The following is an 18,249-nucleotide window of genomic DNA, read 5'->3' on the forward strand; positions in this document are numbered from 1 at the left end:
CTCAAGAAACTTCCCGATGAATCTGAGTGCCTCCTGCTGAAACACAAACCTGCTTCTTCCCAGCCCATCCTCTTCCCCTTCAGCGTAAGGGGACCGTCACTCCCCTCCCCTCCCCATAGTCCCTTCCCCTGTCCTGCCTCTAGCCGGGACCTCCCATCCCATTTCCCACTTTCCCACCTCTGCCCACCTGGTTTCTGCTTCAGTTTCACCCATCAGGGAGCCCCTCTGGGAAAAGATGAGAGGGAGGATGAAAGAGGAGGGAAGGTGTTAATTAAACACCAGTTGTTTAACTTTGTTAATTAGTGGCTCTGTCACCCTGAGTGGCATCAGCCTTCTCTTCTCTGTCTCTTTCATCCAAGCCATTCTCCTCGTGGCTCAAATGGTAAAGAATCCACCTGCAATGTGGGAGACATGGGTTTGATCCCTGAGTTGGGAAGATCCCCTAGAGGAGGCCATGGCAACCACCTCCAGTGTTCTTGCCTGGAGAGTCCCCATGGACTGAGGTGCCTGGTGAGCTACAGTCCATGGTGTCGCAAAGTCAGACACAACTGAGCGACTAAGCACATAGCACATTCTCCTCACCACCAGAGGGCCTGACTCTAAAGCCGAAAAGCCCAGCGTTGGTTCAGTGGGGCCTGAGATCAGCAGAGGAAAGATGGAGAAAATGGCCCAGGGAGACCCCGAGAAGGTGGTTCTCCTGACCAGGAGGGAGCAAGGACGTACTGGTATATGGGAGCTGGGGGCAGAGAGAAGGAAGAGTGGGGGAGAGTCTGAAGGGAGAGGAGCCTTGAGGTCATAGACAGACGTGTTTTGTTTGGTGTACATAGGAATTTCCAAAAATGCAAATACTAGTTGCCTAAAAATAAAGGAACTTCACATAAATACAGAAGTATAGACTTTAGAAACGGATAGATGTGGGCCCCCATCCTGGGACGGCAATAGTCTGGAGAAGAGGCAAGCTGAGTCACAGCTGTCCTGTCCAGATGGGGGTGCGTCCTCCACCTCCCCTGCCCACTCCCTGTGCTCTTGTCTCGTGCGTGGCTCGCCAGCCCTGGGTTTGGGATCCACTGTTGAAGTACAAGTGCCAGGACTTGATGATGGGTTGGATGTGGGAGTTGAGGGAGAGGGAATTTGGGAATGCTGAGATGTGAGTCACGATACCTGTTGGGAGGGATCCCACTGATACAAATGGGTTATGTGGGAAGAGCAGGTTAATAGACAAGGGTGACAGCTTCATTTGGGGTAGGTTGTGGAAGAAATGTCTGGGTATCACTGAGAAAGAGATGGCCTTGTGGTCTGGCGACCTGGGGAGCTGATGGAGCTGGAGAGGAGAGTGGAAACCCTGGAGAGGAAGGAGCAGGGACCACCCAGATCTATCAGAGTGAGAGAAGAGGGGATTGACAGGAGAAACTTGGAGAACAACAGATCTGGGGAAAAGAACGAGAAGTGAGAGTTCAAGCCAAGGGAAAGTTTGCAAAGAACCTGGACGGGGTAATGACAGAGAAGTGGGTACGAGGGCCAAGGTTTTCACGGCACTTGTTGTCTGTATCGTCAGGCTCTGCAGCCCAAGGTGTTTCTTGCAGGCTCTGTGGCCAAGGAAGGGAGGAAAATGCCCAAAGCCCTTGTTCCTACTGGTGCTGCTATGTTCACTAATTCCCCAAAGAGGTGGGAAAGCAGCCATTGACATTATGTCAGTTTCACCCCTTTCAGGCCATTTGGAGTCTTCTCTCTATTATTATAACTTTAATAATAACTTTAGGATGAAAGGCACTGTCCCTAACTGGAAGTTTCGGTATTGTTCCAGGAATGGGTAAGCAAGCTGTGTGCAGGTAGGAGCAAGGCAACTTCTGCTGCTGACACAGACTCATAGATCTGCCCTCATGGAAAATCTGAAGAGAGGCAGAAGGAACTGGGCGTTGCAGTCTGAGAACTCGACCTATTGCTTCCGTCCCATCCCCTCTCTGCCCTTGGGTCGGGCACACGTGAAACGCACGACTGGTTGGATCTCCTGGTTGAAGATCCAACCAATTCATCCTAAAGGAAATGAGTCCTGAATATTCATTGGAAGGACTGATGCTGAAGCTGAAGCTCCAATACTTTGGCCATCTGATGCGAAAAACTGACTCATGGGAAAAGACCCCGAAGCTGGGAAAGATTGAAAGCGGGAGGAGAAGGGGACGACAGAGGATGAGATGGTTGGATGGCACCACCAACTCAATGGACAGGAGTTTGAGTAAACTCCAGGAGTTGGTGATGGACAGGGAGGCTTGGCCTGCTGCAGTTCATGGGGTCACAAAGAGTGGGACACGACTGAGCAAATGAACTGAAACGCAGGAAGCCTGCCTGAGGACTACATAGAGGCCGGAGACTGAGCCCCGACCCCCCGCCGGAAGTCGGTTCCTTCCCCAGGCACCAACCCCCACCCCGCCAGCCCACGGTTCCTTCCCACTCCCTCTGACACCACCAACACAGAAGGCGGCAGATGTTACTGGTCTCACTTCATTTCCATAGATTTACAAGCATCCCTTTATGTGTGACTGAAAAATTGGGTGTAAATCCTATTTTAAGAACACAGTGGAACTCATTACTTGAAGAACGCTTTGGAAAATCCTTTGGGGCAGTGAATAATCATCCCTCTTTGGTAAAACTTTTGTGCCAGTGCTCATGAATTTCTTTGTCCGAAGTGCAGTTCACCTGTAAGATCTTTCCTGCAGTCTCCCCTTTGCATCTGTGACTGCCTTCTCCCAACCTCCACCCCACCCCCCGCCCCCCGCAACACACTGCTCCCATTCCTTGCATGAGTCATCTCCCATCTCTGCTCCTCTCTCGCCACCGGCTCCGCCTCTGAGCTCCCTGACTGTCCCCTGCGCAGTAGCCTCTTTCTTCCTCCCCAGGACTGTGGCCGTGACTTGGTGGTGATCGTTTACCTGCTACCGCTCTTCCTTCTTTAGAAATTCAGGCACAGAAGAGTCTCATGCCAGCAGTGTTTATGGCATGTTGAGTGACTGGGTGGGGAGTACATAGCGTGGGTGTGGTAGGCAGCATAAGTGGAGATGTCACCTTATGCAGCAAATGAGCTTCACAGACGTGGTTCAGTGAAGGACCTCGAGGTGGAGAACATCCTGGACTGTCCAGGTGGGCCCACTGTCATCACAAAGGTCCTTAAAAGCAGAAAAGCTTTCCCGGGTAAGACCTGGTGTGGAGAGAAGAGAAAACTGGGCAGGTGTGTGGGGTCTCAAGGGACAATGAGGGCTCACAGAGCTGCCTGTCCTTGTTGTACACATGCAGGGTTACAGACTGGAAGCCAGTCGGGAGCCTGTGTGGGTTGTGGGGCTTTGAGGATAAAAGCCACAGATAGAGGGCCAAACAAACCTTGTGCCACCAGGACCCAGGGACCCCACAGGGACTGAGACAGAACTGTGTTTGAGCATGTCCTGTGGAGGTACGGGTCAGCAGTGGACTGCCACAGGGACAGGGGCTCTGGGTGCAGCAGATTTGGGTATGGCATAAGCCCTCTTGGAGGAGGTTGCCATTAACCCCACCATAGAGCTGCAAGAACTACACAGGACTGGGAAATAGACTCTTGGGGGGCACAAAGAGAAACTTGTGTGCACCAGGACCCAGGAGAAAGGAGCAGTGACCCCACAAGATACTGGCCCAGACTTGCCCGGGAGTGCCCAGGAGTCTCCAGCGGAGGCGTGGATTGGTGGTGGCCTGCTGCAGGGTTGGGGACAGTGAGTGTAGCAGTACATGCATGCAATCTTTTGAAGGAGGTCGCCATTATCTTCATTACCTCCACCATAGCTTGGCCCCAGATAAGTAGCAAGGAGGGAACACAGCTCCACCCATCAACTGGAAATTGGATTAAAGATTTACTGAGCATGGCCCTGCCCATCAGAACAAGACCCAGTTTCTCCCTTAGTCAGTCTCTCCCATCAGGAAGCTTCCGTAAGCCTCTTATCCTTCTCCATCAGAGGGCAGACAGAATGAAAACCACAATCACAGAAAACTAACCAATCTGATCACATGGACCACAGCCTTGTCTAAGTCAATGAAACTATGAGCCATGCCATGTAGGGCCACTCAAGATGGACAGGTCATGGTTCTGACAAAACGTGGTCCACTGGAGAAGGGAATAGCAAACCACTTCAGTATTCTTGCCTTGAGAACCCCATGAACAGTATGAAAAGACAAAAAGATAGGACACTGAAAGATGAACTCCCCAGGTCGGTAGGTGCCCAATATGCTACTGGAGATTAGTGGAGATATAAATCCAGAAAGAATGAAGAGATGGAGCCAAAGCAAAAACAACACCCAGTTGTGGATGTGACTTGTGATAGAAGAAAAGTCCGATTCTGTAAAGAGCAATATTGCATAGGAACCTGGAATGTTAGGTCTATGAATCAAGGCAAATTGGAAGTGGTCAAACAGGAGATGGCAAGAGTGAACGTCGACATTCTAGGAATCAGCGAACTAAGATGGACTGGATGGGTGAATTTAACTCAGATGACCATTTTATCTACTACTCTGGACAAGAATCCCTTATAAGAAATGGAGTAGCCATCATGGTCAACAAAAGAGTCCGAAATGCAGTACTTGGATGCAATCTCAAAAACAACAGAATGATCTCTCTTCATTTCAAAGGCAAACCATTCAATATCATGGTAATCCAAGTCTATGCTCTGACCAGTAATGCTAAAGAAGCTGAAGTTGAACAGTTCTATGAATATCTACAAGAACTTCTAGAATAGATACCCCCAAAAGATGTCCTTTTCATTATAGGGGACTGGAATGCAAAAGTAGGAAGTCAAGAGATACCTGGAGTAACAGGCAAATTTGGCCTTGGAGTACAGAATGAAGCAAGGCAAAGGCCAACAGAGTTTTTCCAAGAGAACGCACTGGTCATAGTAAACACCTTCTTCCAACAACACAAGAGAAGACTCTACACATGGACATCACCAGATGGTCAATACCGAAATCAAATTGATTATATTCTTTGCAGCCAAAGATGGAGAATCTCTATACAGTCGGCAAAAACAAGACCAGGAGCTGACTGTGGCTCAGATCATGAACTCCTTATTGCCAAATTCAGACCTAAATTGAAGAAAGTAGGGAAAACCACTAGACCATGCATGTATGACCTAAATCAAATCCCTTACGATTATACAGTGGAAGTGAGAAATAGATTCAAGGGATTAGATCTGATAGAGTGCCTGATGAACTATGGACAGAGTTTCGTGACATTGTACAGGAGACAGGGATCAAGACCATCCGCAAGAAAAAGAAATGCTTAAAAGCAAAATGGTTGTCTGAGGAGGCCTTACTGAGAAAAGAAGAGAAGCAAAAAGCAAAGGAGAAAAGGAAAGATATACCCATTTGAATGCAGAGTTCCAAAGAATAGCAAGTAGAGATAAGAAAGCCTTCCTCAGTGATCAGTGCAAAGAAAAAGAGGAAAACAATAAAATGGGAAAGACTAGAGATCTCTTCAAGAAAATTAGAGATACCAAGGGAACATTTCATGAAAAGATAGACTTGATAAAGGACAGAAATGGTATGGACCTAACAGAAGCAGAAGATATTAAAAAGAGGTGGCAAGAATACACAGAAGAAGTATACAAAAAAAGATCTTCATGACCCAGATAACCACGATGGTATGATCACTCACCTAAAGCCAGACATCCTGGAATGTGAAGTCAAGTGGGCCTTAGGAAGCATCATTACAAACAAAGCTAGTGGAGGTGATGGAATTCTAGTTGAGCTACTTCAAATCCTAAAAATGATGCTGTGAAAGTGCTGCACTCAATATGCCAGCAAATTTGGAAAACTCAGCAGTGGCCACAGGACTGGAAAAGGTCAGTTTTCATTCCAATCCCAAAGAAAGACAATGCCAAAGAATGCTCAAACTACCTCACAATTGCACTCATCTCACACACTAGTAAAGTAATGCTCAAAATTCTCTAAGTCAGGCTTCAACAGTACATGAACCATGAACTTCCAGATGTTCAAGCTGGTTTCAGAAAAGGCCGAAGAATCAGAGATCAAATTGCCAACATCCGTTGGATTATTGAAAAAGCAAGAGGGTTCCAGAAAAACATCTATTTCTGATTTATTGACTATGCCACAGCCTTTGACTGTGTGGATCACAACAAACTGTGGAAAATTCTTAAAGAGATAGGAATACCAGACCACCATACCTGCTTCCTGAGAAATCTGTAAGCAGGTCAAGAAGCAACAGTTAGAACTGGACCTGGAACAACAGACTGGTTCCAAATTGGGAAAGGAGTACCTCAAGGTTGTATACTGTCACCCTGCTTATTTAACTTATATGCAGAGTACATCATGAGAAACGCTGAGCTGGATGAAGGACAAGCTGGAATCAGGATTGCTGGAAGAAATATCAATAACCTCAGATATGCAGATGACACAGCCCTTATGGCAGAAAGCAAAGAAGACCTAAAGAGTCCCTGATGATAGTATAAGAGGAAAGGGAAAAAGTTGGCTTAAAGCTTGACATTCAGAAAACTAACATCATGGCATCTGGTCCCATCACTTCGTAGCAAGTAGACGAGGAAACAGTGGAAACTGTGAGAAAAGTTTTTGGGCTCCAAAATCGCTGCAGATGGTGACTGCAGCCATGAAATTAAAAGACGCTTACTCCTTGGAAGAAAAGTTATGACCAATCTAGACAGCATATTAAAAAGCAGAGACATTACTTTGTTAATAAAGGTCCATCTAGTCAAGACTATGGTTTTTCCAGTAGTCATGTATGGATGTGAGAGTTGGACTATAAAGAAAGCTGAGCACTAGAGAATTGACGCTTTTGAACAGTGGTATTGGAGAAGACTCTTGAGAGTCCCTTGGACTGCAAGGAGATCCAACCAGTCCATCCTAAAGGAAATCAGTCCTGAATATTCATTGGAAGGACTGATGTTGAGGCTGAAACTCCAATACTTTGGCCACCTGATGGGAAGACCTGACTCATTGGAAAATACCCTGATGCTGGGAAAGACTGAAGATGGAATGAGAAGGGGACGACAGAGGATGAGATGGTTGGATGGCATCACCAATTCAATGGACATGAGTTTGAGTAAACTCCGGGAGTTGGTGATGGATAGGGAGGCCTGGCGTGCTGCAGTCCATGAGGTTGCAGAGTCGTACACGACTGAGCGGCTGAACTGAAACTGAAGATGGCCATGTAACTATCAAAGAAGGGCTAGAGAGAGGCAGGGCTCCTGGCTCTGAAGATGGAATGTGGGCTGCCTCTAGAAGCTGGAAAAAGCAAGGAAGTGGGTCCTCCCCCAAGAGCCTCCAGGAAGGAATGTGGCTCTGCCCACACCTTGATTTCAGCCCAAGGGTACCCGTGTCAGACTTCTGACCTGCAGACTGGAGAGAATGAATGTGTGTTGTTTGAAGCCACCAGGTCATTGCTTATAGCAGCAGCAGGAAATGAAGACAGTGGCCAGCACACAGTCCACCCAGACGTCTGTCCTCACACGTAACGTGTCTCAAAAGAGAGCCTCATTCACTGTGTGTCCAAGGACTCACCAGAAATTGCCCCCTAGTGGTTTCAGCTCATCCTGGTCTCCATCTAATTCCTGTGGCCCACACCTCAGCCTGGGCTGTCTGATGCCCCAGCCAGGTACCAGGGTGTGCATGGATAGTAGGAGGCTCACTTTCACTCACTGATCAGGGGCAAGTATGCCTTGGGGGGTGTGAGGGTCTGGCAGTGGGCACCACACTGCGGGGAGAGCAAGAGAAGACCTGATCCTCTGGGGGCTCAGCAGCACACCCCCTGGGGTCTCCTGGTCCTCTTCTGCTGCTGCTGCTGCTAAGTCTCTTCAGTTGTCTCCAACTCTTAGCAACCCCATGGACCGCAGCCTGCTAGGCTCCTCCGTCCATGGGGTTGTCCAGGCAAGAGTACTGGAATGGGTTGCCATTGCCTTCTCCTGGTCGTCTTCAATCCTGTGGATTTTAGAAGCTATTTTCAAAAAAATTTGGTAGCATACACACAACGTAAAATTTACCATCTTAACCATTCTTGTGTACAGTTAATTGGTATTACAAACATTCGCATTGTTGTGCAGTTGAAATGGAGCAGGACCATATAGTCCTTGCCCACACATCATGTCCTCTGCCTGCCTTTTACCTCTGGAAAACTTTTGTCAAAGAGTAAGTTTAATCAGAAAAGTGAGAAATGTGGAAACAAAGGAAAACAGTCAAAGGAGACTAATAATAATGATAATGTAGTCATTAAGCATAGTCATTTAGCTCTTTCTCAAGGGCTATAGATAACATTCTGAGCCATATCCTCTGAGTTATAAAACACCAGTGGAGAAGTTAACTACATGATGACCAGACTACTCAGGATATGAGCTGCCACACTGTGAGAACTGACTGCAAAACAATGGGAACAAATGGACCCTGAAACTGAAGATTAACTTCATCTGAAACAATCAAGATGATGCTGGTCAGATCACTGCCTGTTTGAAGATGACTTAGAGATGGCTGCGCTGTTTCTGCATGTAAATACTGCCCCCCCTCCACACACACAAACACTTCTGTCTGTAAAAGCTCTCATCCCCTGCTTGTCATTGGGGGAATCCACCTTTGGACAGACATCCACCACCCTCCCTCTGCCCCAGTTGCCGGCATCTGAAATAAAGCAAACTTTCCTTTCCACCAGCCTAGCCTGTTTGCTGGCTTTTGAGCGGTAAGCAGCCGGACTGCCCACACTTACCTTTCAGTAACACAACCATCACCTTCACCCATCTACAGAACTCTTTTCATCTTGCAAACAGAAACTCTGTACCCAGTAAATAGCAGCTCGCCATTCTCCCCTCTCCCCAGCGCCTGGTAACCACCATTCTGCTTTCTGTCTCTGTAAATTAGACTACTCTTCATATGAGTGGAATCACACAATATTTGCCCTTTTGTGTCTGGCTTATTTCATTCAACATAATGTCTTCAAGGTTCGTCATGTCATATATGTATAAAAGTTCCTTCCTTATAAAAGGCTGAATAATATTCCATTATATATTACATTTTTTAAAAATTCATTCATCTTTTGATAGACACTTGAGTTGTTTCCCCTTTGGGCTATTTTGAATAATGCTGTGATATATATGGGTATACAAATATCTTTTTGAGTCCCTGCTTTCATTTTGGGAGAATATATACAGGCATGGTCTTCCCAGGTGGCGCTGGTGGTAAAGAACCTGCCTGCCAAGGCAGGAGACCTGAGTTCCATCCCTGGGTTGGGAAGATCCCTTGGAGGAGGGCATGGCAACCCACTCCAGTATTCTTGCCTGGTGAGTTCCACGGACAGAGGAGCTTAGCAGACTACAGTCCATAGGGTCGCAGAGAGTCAGACATGACTAAAGTGACTTAGCACACACGCACATACAGGCATAGCTCGGAGATGTTATAGGTTCAGTTCCAGATTACAGCAATAAAGCAAAGATCTCTATAAAGCAAGTCACAGGAATGTTTTGGTTTTCCAGTGCATATTAGGGTTCTATTCACACTATACTATAGTCTAGTAAGTGTGCAATAGCATTATGTCTAGAAAATTGTACATGCCTTAATTTAAAATATTTTATTACTAAAAAGTGCCAAAACAATAGTAACATCAAAGATCACTGATCACAGATCATCGTAACAAATATAATAATGATGAAAAAGTTTGAAATATTGCAAGAATTACCAAAATATGACAGAGAGACATGAAGTGAACAAATGCTGTTGGAAAATGACACTGATAGAGTTATTCAAGGAAGGCTTGCTACAAACCTTCAATTTGTAAAAAAAAAAAAGAAAGAAAGAAAAATCTTTGAAGCACAATAAAGCAAAGCTCAATACAATGAGGTATGCCTGCACCCAGAAGTGAAATTACTGGATCACGTGGTAATTCTATTTGTATTTTTTAAGGCACCACCACACTGTTTTCCATAGCAGCTGCACTATTGTACATTCTCCTCAACCCCGTTTAACCATTTTGTAGTCTGCGCATTAGGAACATTCACGCTGTTGTGCAACCAACAGCAGCACCATGCCTCTCTGTCGGGGTTCTCTAGGTTATAGAAATGCCTCTCCAGATGCTCAGAACTATGCTCTGGTTTGTGAGTCGACATGGACCCTCCCCACAAAGATTTATGTCGAGCAGTGGATCTGTCATTGAAACCCCAAGGAAACCCAGGCCTTTAGCTGGATTCGTGGGCTGTTTTTAAGCTGTAGGCATGTTTTCAAATGCAGTTTTCATTTTATACAGCAGCTGAATATCTGATAGCAAAATATTTCCATGGAAAGAGCTTGCCCATGGGGAGGAGAAAAATGAGGCTGCTCTAATGAATAGATAAGCTTGATTTGTGTTTGGCAACATCCTTAGCATTTAATTCCAGCAATTAAAGTAGGCAAGTCTCCTTTATTTTCTTCTCCATGTGAAAACAATTAAATATTACAGACTGTCTGAAAGACAGGAAAAAAATCCCTACTCATGACCTTACCGCCTTAGGGTGACCACCACCACCACCACCATTCATATTACTTTTCCGACAAGGCATGAACCAAACATGCAACTCACCTTATTTCATTTAAGCTGCGCTGCAACCATGAGGCAGGGTCCTGGATCTAATTCATGGCATCTCCCTGAACGCCAGGTTCTCTCCTCCCGTGTTTGGTCCAGCCACATGCCATCTCCTCATGAGGTTCACACTTGCTTCGTTTGCCAAGCGATGTAAATATTCCCTTTCTATTCTTATTTTCAGTTCTAACTTTGTGTTGATATACTCTGTTCAGAGGAACAAGTCTAGATTTTGTGATTATAAATACAGAATGGCTGTGGGCTGTGTTTTATAAGTTTCCCCATCTGCAAATACTTACTGGAACAGCCTGAGCTCCACTCCCAAGGGTCTGTCAAATAATGCCATTTTCCTGGGTGGTGCACTGAGACTGTGCCAGGGGCAGGCTCTGGAGCCCCACTGCCTGGATTTGGGTCTGAGTTCTGCCAATTTGGCCTTATACGAGTTACTTAGCAGGTCTGTGCCTCAGTTTGCCTGTCTATGACATGGGCAAATAGGCATGCTAATAGAACTTGCTTTGTAGGGCTATTGTGTGGATTAAATGGCATAATACAAAGAGCGTAGAACACATCCTGATACAAAATAACATGGTCTATGTTGTTGCTGTTGTTGTTATTATCTAGTCTTGGTTTTCCCACCAGCTCCCTGCCCAACTTAAGCTGGATACTTTTCCCCAAGCTTCACTTTCCTCAGGCTTAAAGCAATCTTTAATAGCCCTTCCTATCAACTTTCTATGATCGCATTCTCCCTTCCATCTTCCCCATAGGTTTATTTGCAGTTAGGGGATGTGGGTTGGCCTGCAGGAAGGACGACGGCAGACTCTGATGACAAATACACCACTTGGAATTTGCTAGGACAGAGAAGAGGCGACTCCAGCTAGCCCCGCCCAGCCCAGAGAGCAGAATACAAAGACAGAGAATAAACTTGCCCCGGGGAAGGGGATACTGTGAGGGTGGCATCCGTTACCCTCACCCAGAGGTTTCAGAGCTGAAAAGTGCTAGGAAACCTCTGCCCCTCCCCCACCTGGTCCCAATCTTCTCTGGGGCCCCAGCCGCCCAGATGGTCTAAATGGGAAGAAAAGGGGGAACTCCGTATCCAATCTGCTCTATTCAGAGCAATGGGAAGGAATCTGCATCTCAATTTTATCATTGTGCTGAGCTTGGCTAAGCTTTGCCCCCCAAGTGGTGAGTGATGGGTGGGTGGGAAGATGGCATTTGTGATCCTGGGTGGGGGGGGGGTGGCCCCCATGCCTTCCCCTCCCCTCCAAACCGCAGGCAGATGGTGTTCTTTCCTGCTCTTGTTTCCCCCTATTTCCTCTTCTTTTCTTTTTCTTCTTTTTCTCCTCCTTTCCCAGGCAAGCAGCCAAGTGGAGACTTTGAATGGAGGCAAGGAGGGAGGAACCCGGGGAAGGAGAACCAGCTGAGCCCCCTTCCCCAAGGGTCCCGGAGGGCTCAAGGGCTGAGCAGTGGTGGGGACAGAGGGGAGTCTCTCAGTTTATCCCATCCACCCTGGCCCCTGGCCATCCAGTCAAGGCTGGCCCCAGGGCTGCCAGGCTACTGGCAGAGCCCTAGGGGTGGGGCTCTGCCCTGACCATCCAACTTCTGGAATACCTTTCTCCAGAGTCGGTTTTTCCAGGACCTGGAAAAACTGGCCCCCACAGCCAGACTCACAGGAGACTGATTTGTGGCAGGAAGTCAGCTCAATAATTTATAGCCAGAAAGTGCTCTCCTTGGTCAGGAAGCCAACTCAGGAAACCAAATGAAACCCTGAAGGTTGCTTAGAGAGACACAGAGCCAGGGCTCGGCAGATACCAGGAGGGCTGGGGCCAGTTCTCCTCGAGGGAGGGTGGTGTGTGGAGTGGCCCAGAGGTGGGCTGCAGCAGCAGACAGTCCTGGGTTCAGATCACTCTGTTATCAACTGGTGTTGTGCATGCCTCAGTTTTGCTCATGTCTGTTTCCTCTCATCAGCTGAGCATAGTGATCCGTGGGCATCGCGCAACTTTCTTGCCAAACTGCCATGAGGTCTTGGAGGGAGGAGTGTTAGCACAGTACCTGGCACATTCTCAACAGGCAGCAGCCATGTCTATTCAAGCCATCATCTTTCAGGGTCTCTTCCTTTCTGATTATACTTTTTTTTAGCAATCAAAAGACACCCCGGCCACTCTGGGTACAACCAAATTGCAGCATTAATTTGAATGGTCTCCACTGCTGCCTTGGAGGAAATGACAACCCACTGAAGTATTCTTGCCTGGAGAATCCTATGGACAGAGGAGCCTGGCGGGTTACAGTCCATGGGGTCACAAAGAGGTAGACATGACTGAAGTGACCTAACACACACACCACTGCTGCCTTGGCTCAGCTCTGTGACCCACGCCCCTCCCATTTGCTCCTCCAGCCCTTCCTGGCTTCTCTCCAGGGCTGCGCCCCTGCAGTTGGGCAGGTGCTAGTGGGGCTGAGACCCAGCTACGCTCTGAGCATGGGCTGGGCTCTCTCAGAGGAAGAGGTACCCAGTTCCAGTTCTCAGACAGGTGGCCTGCTCTAACCCATCCCTCCCACTGCCCCTGCCATCTACCTTTCCAAAGCACAGATTCAAGCACATCCTTCCACTGCTCCAAACTATCGACACATCCTTGTTTTCAGCAGTAGAAAACCTCCTGATGCTACAGGTTCGTGCTGAAGTCTCCCTCATTTGGCCTTGGTCTTCCTTTCCAGACTCATCTCTTGCTGCCCACTTCTCCAGCCTCGCTAGATGATGCAAGGATGGACCACGGCCATGTTTCTGCCTGTGCCCTTACCAGTTCAATGTTCTGGAATGCTCTTCTCCCTGATGGCTGGGAGAGCTCCTCTTCTTTCCTCAAGGCCCTATTTGAGTTCCACCTTTTACAGGAGGGTCTAGACCTCCATCCCACTGGCATCCTCTCATTTCCCTTTCCCAGAGCACCTTGGACTGTGCTTCCTGCTCATCTCCTCTTCATACTTCCTTCTCTTTTGTGGGACCATAACCAGCAGGGGAGCTGGGACACCCCCTGTTTATCCTTCTACTGAATGGGATGACGGATGACTCAATGGTCCTTGGTGTGACTTTTCAGCTTCTCCTGCCAGAGGCAGGTCTGGACAGTGGGCCTTGCAAACAGGAAGGGCATGGTTGTGCAGGGAATGTGCTGGGAGGTCGGTGTGGGCTCTGTGGGGGGTCAGCTCACACACACACTCTCCACCCCTGTCTCCCTCATCCTTCTCTCCAGAGAGGAGCAAAGGTCCCTGTAGGACCGCGGTCCTTCCTGGACCCTGGGCCTGGCCCCTCTGCCCTTTTTTCTCTTTCCTTCATTCTCAGTCAGCAATTTCATCCCCTCCCACGGTTGCAGCTAATCCTCCTCCCACTATCTGAGCTGGGAAAATGAGCTCTGGAGAAGTCCCATGAAGGCAAGGAGTCCTCAAGGGGCAGCCCACGTGGGTGTGCATTCTCTTTCTCTGACTCTCTCTCTCTCTCACACACACACACACACACACACACACACACACACACACACATGCATTCACATGCTTCCAAGCACCATTACAGTGACCCCATAGTGAGGACCACAGGGAACTGGGGCAGCAGTGGGAAAGAATACAGTAGAATGTCCGGCCAAGGCTTTGGGAACATGCTTTCCTCATCACTGAGGGTCCCCCAAATAGCAGGATCCCACTGGTGCTGCTCTCCCACCCCCTCATCTAGAGCACCCCACCCAGTGCCAATGACAAGCGCTTGGAGACAGGGAGAAGCACAGGCTTTCTGTGCCCTCTTAGCATCCAGACCCCAGGACCAGGTCACTGTCTCTGCCAAGTGACTGCTTGTTCCTCGGGAGACTGTCTCCTCTCCCCTAGTGAACCGTGAGCTCCACGAAAGCAGGGGCCAAGCCTTTGTCCTGTGGGTGTTCCACCTCCCTCACTTCCTTTATCTATATAGGAAGCTGCACATAGTAGGCATGCAGCAGATGCTCAGTGAAGTATGTATAAACAAATGCAGGGAGAACCTGGGAAGACACTTAGGTGACCAGGTGAGTGTTTTATGTACATGAAACATTTATACAAATGGATTTCATAAAAGGCCTGCTCTGTGCCAGACTTAGTTCTGGGAGCGTGGTGACAAGCTTTCTATCCAAAGCAAGGACATATTAGCCTTATTTTACAGGTGACAAAACTAAGGTTTGCACCCAGGTCTGGCAGCCTCCCAAGCTCTGGGCTTTATGTGGAACTCTGCAAGCCTCAGGAAGGTGGCATGGCCTCCACTACACACTGCCGGTGGAGAAATCCTACGATTATTTTAATGTCAGACCACACAAGCATATTAGAAATAGAAATTCCTGATTGTCTCAGGCATATGGGTTGTAGGCATGAGAAATCCAACTGGGTGGAATAGGAATGGTGCTTGGTTAATGATACCTAGACCTGAAAAACAAGGGCTTAAATAAATTAGGGGTGAATTATTCAAAAATAATAATAACAATAGCCAACTTTTATACAGCACCTCCCTGGAGGAGGAGATGGCAACCCACTCCAGTATTCTTGCCTAGAGAATCCCATGGACAGAGGAGCCTGGTGGGCAGTCCATGGGGTCACAAAGAGTCGGACACAACTGAGCACACATACAACTCCTACTTTGTGGCGGGTGCTGATCTAAGCCTATTAGACAAAACAACTCATTAAATGTTTGCAGTGACTCTATGAGGGAGAGATTACTCTCCCCATTTTACAGACAAGGGACAGACCCCAAAGTGTGATGATCAAACATGGAAAAGAAGCCTGGAGGTAGGCAGAACAGGGCTCATTCTGTCATCAGCAGCCCAGATTCCATCTGTCTTTCTGTACCACAATTCTTACCATGTGACTGGAGGTCACCTAAAGCTGCAAGGTTGCCCATACCTGGAGGCCAGGCAGGAAGGGAGCCTTCTCAGCCACTTCCCCACAGGCCCCATGCAACTTTCCACAGTGTTTCATTGGCCTCTCAGTCTGGAAGACCAGGACAGGACCTGAGCAGGGCACACTGCCCCCACCCCACCCCTGCTGATGCACAGGCTCCTTTAGGAAAAAGGAGGGTGAGAGTGGACACTGAGGAGACAATACTGCATAGGTGACACCTGATCTGACATGACTCCAGGCAAAAACAGGGAGTTTGATTACAAGGGTCTGGGAGGGGACAGCTCATGAAAGTAGAACACAGACCTCAGGAAAGGGCTAGAACTGGGAACTGAAAGGCTGGCAGCGTCCCAGCTCTCTCCTGTCACTGGTTTCTGACTTCCAAACATCTCTGCTCCTCTCAGCCCACAGGACAGGTGGAAGATGGCACTCCATGGGGCCATTAATGTCCCAGGTTCCTCTACAATGACCAACCTGACTCTGGGCTTAGGCTAGGAACTGTACACCCAAATGGCTGGGGAAAGCATCTGATTGGTCTGCTGTGACCACAGGACTTCCCTTGGTGCAGGCAGCTGTGATGGGGTGGGGATAGGGTATGTGTGAGCCTGCTGGGGGCCTATCCCTTTGATGTGTGGATGGAGAGATCATTTCCAAAGATGGGGACTTCTTGGGAGTTGGGAAGTCAGCCTCTACCCCAAGCATCTAGAAAGAGCTCAGGAAGTCAGACCCTGTAACCCTCTGTGAACCAGAGGTTGACCACCTTCTCCTGTTTCACTATGGCAGCCTTTTTCACTATGGCAACCCCTGCCCTGCTGATGTCCTCAGGCTTTGGTTCTTGGAGCCCTGGCTATGTGCACCCCCTGCTCCAGCACCATTCCCTGCCTCTGAGCTCCTTCTGTCCCTCTTCTGAACCCCTCTTAAGGTCTCCTGGCTTTCTTGCCAAGGGCAGAGGAGGTCCCTGAAGGTGATGGACAAATAGGCTGGGCATGGCCCTTGTGGGATTCCTGAAGTCAGCATCTCCACCACCACGCATCCTCAGGATTGAAACACTCATCTCAACAAAGACTCTTCCTGTCTCCTCCCTAACGAGTGTTCAGGCTGCCTGTCTCTGGGCGACTCTGGTCTGTGTGCTGCTCCCATGTCTGAAAGCTGTTCCGGCTCTCTCTCCCTTTCTCCTCCTCCCTCACCTGAGCAGAGGAGATCTGGAATCCAGGTCCTGTCCTCAGTCCCCATCCCTCCCACCCTCAGTCCAGTGCTGTGTACCCTTCCCTTCTCCTCAAACAGCAGGAGTGCTGTGCTGGGGCCCAGGTGGGCACAGTGATGTTCAACAAGCAATTATTGATTCAGGAAGGACTTGGAGGACATATTTACATGAAAACCATAATATGAGCAGAACTTCTGCTGCAGAAATTAGGTACTTTTAGGCCTGGGGTCCAGGGGAGAGGAAGGGGCCCAGGTGCGTGCATGTGTGTGTGCTAAGTCACCTCGGCCATGTCCAATGCTGTGCGACCCTATAGACTGTAGCCTGCTAGGCTCCTCTGTCCTTGGGATTCTCCAGGCAAGAATACTGGAGTGGGTTGCCGTTTCCTCCTCCAGGGGATCTTCCCAACCCAGGGATGGAACCTGAGTCTTTTATGTCTGTTGCATTGGCAGGCAGGTTCTTTACCACTAACACTACTTGGGAAACTCCAGGATGTCCACCTAATTCAGGCTGGAGGAACCCAGAATCTGGCCACACAGAGGGCCAGGCTTGGGGACTCGGGGTGGCACGGAAGCCTGGGAAAAAAACCGCAGGACAAGGGGAGGGTTGGAAATAATGGGGGGAGAGCAGTTGTCATACTGCCTTGGATGTCCTGAGGGGCTGATGGAAGAAAAGCCCCAGCTAAAGTCTAAAAGGATGATATTTGCATATGTATGGAACATCACCAATTAGGTGTTAATATCAGCCAAGGTCCCCACAGGAAACAGATGGCACACGCAAGTTGGGAAATGGGAGGGCAGTTTAATAAAGGAACTGTTTACAGAGGGGTGGGAAGGGCTTGGGGAACCATATGGGAAGGCTCACTGTGCAGTACCCTGGGGCTGATAACCAGGGGTGTGGTACACCCCTAGGCCTGAAGGGAGGAAGGAGGGAGTGATGTTGAAACCTGGAGGCAGAGAAGCTGCAGGAAAGGCGCTCTGACCTTCTGTGGAGGGATGCAGCAGCCCACTCTGTTGCTTCCTGCTCCCCTCCTTGCCTCCCCCCCGCATCTTCTGCCGGTGCCCCCGATTGACCAGAGGGAAGGAGGCCCCTGATGCAGTCCAGGCCTACAGCAAGGAGGAGGAGAAAGAGTAGAGGAGAAAACAGAAGGCCTCCAGCCCATGGACAGGAGGGAATTTCCCAGGCCTCCCTGCTCCTCTTCCCTCAGGGCACCAGAATAGCTCTAATTAATGCTCACTGTCTGCTAGGCACTGTTCCAGGCCTTTAAGAGGTAGTACACTCCAGCATCCATGCGGGACTGGTTCCGGTCCACCCTCCCCATACCAAAACCCTCAGATGCTCAAGCTTTATAGAAAATGGTGTACAGTATTTTCTTATAACCTATGCACATCCTCCCATACACTTTAAATCATCTCTAGATTACTAATACTATGTAAATGACATGTAAATAGTTGTAAATACAATGTAAATACTATGTAAATAGTTGCTGGGGGCATAGCAGATTCAACTTTTGCTTTTGGGGACTTTTTGGAATTTTTTTCCAGAATATTTTCAATCCATGTTGGTTAGACGCAGA

General features: G+C 48.5%; 1 protein-coding gene across 6 annotated transcripts in view; it reads left to right on the top strand.

Annotated features, from left to right (window-relative positions):
* Positions 1 to 18,249, top strand: part of SEMA5B (semaphorin 5B) — a 125,353-nt gene that overhangs the window by 62,996 nt on the left and 44,108 nt on the right. The gene's annotated exons all lie outside the window — the stretch shown is intronic.

Source organism: Giraffa tippelskirchi, chromosome 2 (assembly GCF_054371585.1).
Source record: "Giraffa tippelskirchi isolate mGirTip1 chromosome 2, T2T-mGirTip1v1.2.pri, whole genome shotgun sequence".
Lineage (NCBI taxonomy): Eukaryota > Metazoa > Chordata > Mammalia > Artiodactyla > Giraffidae > Giraffa > Giraffa tippelskirchi.